Raw genomic sequence first — 5,566 nt, 5'->3', positions numbered from 1 at the left:
CTTTCTTCCTCTTTCTTCCTCTTTCTTTATCTTCCTCTCTCTCTCTTTATTTCCCTCCTCCTCCTCCTCCTCTCTATTTTTCTCTAAATAAAGGTGTATTCCCACGAAGAGATCGATGCAAATGCCTCCATCGATTTACGCTCTCTTTCCTCTCATCTTTTCTCTCCCCGCCGAGCAAATCTCTCTTTTATCGCTCTGAAATCAATACAAATATTTTCCTCTTTTTCCCTCTCTCTCTCTCTCTCTGTCCCTCTCTCTCTCTCTCTCTGTCCCTCTCTCTCTCTCTCTCTCTCTCTCTCTCTCTCTGTCTCTCTCTCTCTCTCTCTCTCTCTCTCTCTCTCTCTCTCTCTCTCTCTCTCTCTTTCATTCTCTCTCTCTTTCATTCTCTCTCTACCTCGCCCGCCCTCCCTCTCTTCTTTTCTCTTTGTCTCTTTTCTTCAAATGTGCATTTGTCTCTGAAACCAATGCAAATATTTTTACCTTTTTCTCTCACTCTGTCTCTCTCTCTCTCTCTCTCTCTCTCCCTCTCTCCCTGCCTCTCTCGCCCTCTCTCGCCCGGCGGCCGTCATTATGCGGCTGATTGCTGCGTTTAGCCTGGTAATTGAAATAATGAGAGAAGATTACCTCGCCGCTTTTAGTCACCTCGTCTAATCCACCAATCAGCTGTCAGCAGGTCCAGATAGAGAGAGAGTGGTGTGTGTGTGTGTGTGTGTGTGTGTGTGTGTGTGTGTACATAACGTATATGCGTAGATATGGATGTTTGTTGCCTATAGAAGCATGTTTTTGTGTCTGTGTGTGTGTGTGTGTGTGTGTGTGTTACATCTGCTGTCGGCGGCGGGGAATCAGGAAAATCAATGACGCTGTTTTCCCTCAACATGACCACCGTGCACAACAAACTTTGTGTGCGTGTGTGTGTGTGTGTGTGTGTGTGTGTGTGTGTGTGTGTGTGTGTGTTTTCCATCTGTTGTCGTCCTTTGATTTCTTTCTGGTTTATCTGAGCTGTTTTTTTCTGCACAGAGACGCTGGATTCTTTGTGGCTCTGACGCCATCTTTGGTTCGTCTTTTCAACCTTTAAGGTTCATTTCTTGTCGTTCTACAACACATGACGTTAGACTCCGATCTCCTGATTCAATACCGTCACCATACTGTCACTTCAAGAAGTATCGGGATCCGACATTACGAGTTATTGTGATTTTGATAACTTTTTACCACTAGACCGTGAGAACAAGATGAATCATCCACTTCTAGGGACTTTTACTTTGTAAAATCTCTAAATGAATCCAGTAAGAATGTTTGATTTCCAGCATGTCTGTAGTCAGAGACGTCCTGACGTCAAATATATCAGGATCATTGTCAGGAATTATTGATTATCCAGCAACCCAGAAATCAAAGAATAAAGACATTTCCCTCACAGATTAGTGGGATTTTGTTTTTAATTTATAATGTTTTATAATTCTGGTGAATATAATCCATCAGTCTTATTTCCATAGATGTATTTAGTATCTACAGTTCCCTTTGTTAACACCTTATTTTGAAAAGCGGACGTAGTCCCACGTGTCTACTTCCTCTAACTTCTCCAAGGTGGTCTCTAGCTCTCCCGTCAGCTCCGTTCTCTTTATCCATCCATGGTCAGCTCCATCGGGGCCGTTTCAATGCAGAGAACATAAATGTCAGTATCTGGGTGCTCTACAGTCGTAGCGTCGGTCCATTTGACCACGGAGACGAGAGCGACGGCCGGCTCCACCGCTACGTTACCGCCATACCATAACGTTACCGCCGTACCATAACGTTACCGCCATACCATAACGTTACCACCATACCATAACGTTACCTCCATACCATAACGTTACCGCCGTACCATAACGTTACCGCCGTACCATAACGTTACCGCCATACCATAACGTTACCGCCGTACCATAACGTTACCGCCGTACCATAACGTTACCGCCGTACCATAACGTTACCGCCGTACCATAACGTTACCGCCGTACCATAACGTTACCGCCGTACCATAACGTTACCGCCGTACCATAACGTTACCGCCGTACCATAACGTTACCGCCGTACCATAACGTTTCCTGCTAACTTTTTCACACTTTTTTTTCGGATATTTTGAAGACATTTTTCAGACATTTTTTAGATGAGAGTGACGGCCGGCTCGACCGCATGTTACTGCCATACGATAACGTTTCCTGCTAACTTTTTTTTGGCCTTTTTTGGAAATTTTTCGGCTATTTTCAGACTTTTCTTTCAAACTTTTTCAGCCTTTGTTCGGACTTATTTTCGGAAACAGTTTGGCCTTTTTTAGAAGTTAGCATGCAGCTTTAGCTCTGCTCTGTCTAGCTCTGCTTTTCCTGTCAATGTGTGAAACCCAAAGTGTTTCCATCCTTTACTGGATGTGTAGTGTTTACCACGCTGGATTTAACATGGGAGGGTGCAGGTCGTATCCACGACGACCCTCCAACGTTTTAGACTCACTGAGGTTTGTTTTGGTTGACGGATACGGAACGGATATGACGCCCACATTACTCACGTTCTTAGTACTTGGGCACACAACGTTTGGCATATTACGCGGCAGAACGAGGTTGATTTTCTGAGCTTTCGCACGATGGTTGGTGGTGTTTTCAGTGTTTTCAGTGAGGTTTGTTGTTGTTGATGTTGTTTATATAATGAGGTTGTTGCTGGTTGTGTTGCCCGTCACAGTGATGTTGTTGCTACTGAGGCATGTTGTTGTTGTTGTTGTTGTTGTTGTTGTTGTTGTTGTTGTTTGATTGTGTTGATGTTTTGGTTGATTCTGACTGATTTTATTGTTTTGTTGTTGATGTTTTTAATTATAATAATAGAAACAACACAACAGAGGCATCATACGGAATCAACTCCTCCTCCTCAACTCTTCCTCCTCTTCCCGGTCGTCTTCCTCTTTAATCTTCCTCCTATGACATCCTCCCGTCCTCCTCCTCAGCTCCTGCTCATCTTACTATCTCTGTGAAGTCATTCGGTCCTCATAAGGATACATGAGTAACAACACAAACACACTTGTCTAACTTTATGATTGTCCGTGTCCTCCCGCTGAGCGCCTCCTCGTCGTCCTCGTCGTCCTCGTCCTCCTCGTCCTCCTCCTCCGGCCGGCCAGCTGAGGCCCGGGGAGGCTTTCGGTCTTTGTTCTGCTGCGTGTCGGCCGGCTTCCTCTCCTCCGTCCTCCATCCTCTCCCCCGCCGGGATAAGCTTTTAGCCGCGTCCTAGCCGCGCAGGCTAACCGCCACGCAGCAGCTCTCACCGGCTCCTCGCTGTTCCAGCCAAATGCCGCCACACAACACCATATAATTAAGAGCTCTGAATGCGAGCGGGCAAATGCGAAGCAATTTGGGACGAGGCGAGAAGCTGAGAGAGACGGGGGAGAGAGGGAGGGGGAGGAGGAGGACGGCGGCGGCGAGCCAACGGCGGTTTCAATCTAATTGGGCCATATCAATTTATTTCACATTTCTGAAATGTCACGCCTTGATGGGAAGCTAACCGAATTTGCATACGTGCCGCAGCATGTTTTTACCTCGGCAGCAGAGTGTGGACGAAATAAATAGAGACAGAAATAAATAGAGGAGAAGAGACGCGGAGGGAAATGCCAGGGCCTTTCTCCCTCCAGCTGAGCGCCGCCGAACGGTGAGGGAGCGGCAACGCCGCCGACAACAACCGCAACTCGCCTGATGGCTCCTGATTGAGAGCTCTTAAACACCGGCGGCGGTGCAGCTGACATTTATCATGCTCAGAGACAGACACTCAACTCAACAGCAACAAGTCAACCAGCAACTAGCAACCAGCAACTAGCAACCAGCAACCAGCAACTACAACCAGCAACAAGTCAACCAGAAACCAGCAACCAGCAACTACAACCAGTAACAAGTCAACCAGCAATCAGCAACTACAACAAGCAACAAGTCAACCAGCAACTACAGCCATCAATACATGAACCCAGCAGCAACAAGTCAACCAGCAACCAGCAACTACAACCAGCAACAAGTCAACCAGCAATACATAAATTTAAAGTTATGAGTTAAAGGTACGAGTTAAAGTAACCATTAAAAGTTACGAGATAAATTTATGAGTTAAAGTTAAAGTTACGAGTTAAAGTAACGAGATAAAATTATAAGTTAAAGTTATAAACTAAAGTTAAAGTTCTGAGTTAAAGTTCTGAGTTAAAGGGGACGTGAGTTTGAAGTCTGTGTTGAACTTCCGTCAGTGTCGTCTTTGTGCGGCTGGTAGCAGCACGTTGTGTTTACTGAACGTTGATGTGATGATTTCAGACGTAGCGTCGAGGGGCAGCATCTCTCCATGTGAAGAGTGAAGCTTGTTTAGTCAGTAAGGAGGGGACGGCAGCACACCTCGGTTCTGGTTCTGGTCTGGTTCTGGTTCTGGTTCTGGTTCTGGTTCTGGTTCTGGTTCTGGTTCTGGTTCTGGCTCAGTATAACAGCTTATTGCAGATGTTGCCTGATCTTCAGGTCCGGGTCGGCGTTCCACGAGTCTTCACTCTTCTTCTTCTTCTTGTTATTTCCTCACTTCTTTTCTTTCTTGAAGTTTTCTAACTTTCTTTTCTGTCCATTTACTTCTCTCTTATTTTCACACCAGCTCTTCTTCTTCTACTTCATCTCTCTCTACCTCCTGTTCTCCTCTTCATCACTCTTCCTCTTCATAACTCTTTTCCCTCTTCACCTCCTTCATGATTTCTCTTCACCTCCCGACTTTCATTTTCATCTCTACATTCTTTCTTTCCTTTCTTTTATTGTGACTCACCTTTCCTGTCTTTTTTTTCTTTTTTCATCTTCCTCTTCTTCTCTGTTTACTTCCTCATCATCATCTTCATCATCTTCATCTTCATCATCATCATCCTCTCTGTGTTGATGGTTTTTCAATTGAAACCAATTAGAAGTACTTATTTCTCGAGAGCTTAAAGTTCATCTCTCTCTGTCTCTCGTTCTCCCTCTTTTACGCCCAATTGCTCTCTCTCTCTCCACACACACACACACACACACACACACACACACACACACACACACAGGACATGTTTTGCTATGCTATTTGAAGTCATTACCAGAGGAGTGTTTAGCAAACAGCAGCTAAGAGCAGTTTGACATTTGACTCTGACAGACCTCGCTCTGCTGTGTTTGTCTTCCAGGAATGTGCGTGTGTGCACGTCTGTGTGTGTGTGTGTGTGTGTGTGTGTGTGTGTGTGTGTGTGTTTGAGTGTGTGCGTGTGTTTGTGTGTGAAGGAGGATAAAGTAGTAAAGTGTAAAAGTAAAAGAGTGTGTGTGTGTGTGTGTGTGTGTGTCCAGGTATGTGTGAGATAGAAAGTGAAGCGTGCATGACCGTGTGTTTGCATGTATTTCTGTGCACGTGGTGTGTGCATGTGTGTGTGCATTTGTGTGTGTCTCAGGTAAAGTTTGGGTTGGATCATGTATCCGGCACTCAGGGAAAAACCTGGCTCAAAGAGACAAAAGAAAGAGAGAGAGAGAGAGAGAGAGAGGTCAACAGCAGTGCTCTCTCTCTCTTTACATTCCTGTGTGTGTGTGTGTGT

The 5,566-nt window shown here is 45.3% G+C and overlaps 1 long non-coding RNA gene across 1 annotated transcript in view; it reads left to right on the top strand.

The window, feature by feature from the left end:
* Positions 1-1,373, top strand: part of LOC141783766 (uncharacterized) — a 77,062-nt gene extending 75,689 nt beyond the window's left edge. The window contains exon 6 of the long non-coding RNA XR_012597350.1: positions 1,018-1,373. This is a non-coding gene — a long non-coding RNA (uncharacterized LOC141783766). The remainder of the gene's footprint in view (positions 1-1,017) is intronic.
* Positions 1,374-5,566: the final 4,193 nt, after the last annotated feature.

Source organism: Sebastes fasciatus, chromosome 15 (genome assembly GCF_043250625.1).
Source record: "Sebastes fasciatus isolate fSebFas1 chromosome 15, fSebFas1.pri, whole genome shotgun sequence".
Classification (NCBI taxonomy): Eukaryota; Metazoa; Chordata; class Actinopteri; order Perciformes; family Sebastidae; genus Sebastes; species Sebastes fasciatus.
The sequence above is the reverse complement of the archived record's forward strand: the minus strand, read 5'-3'. Positions and strand labels throughout refer to the sequence as shown.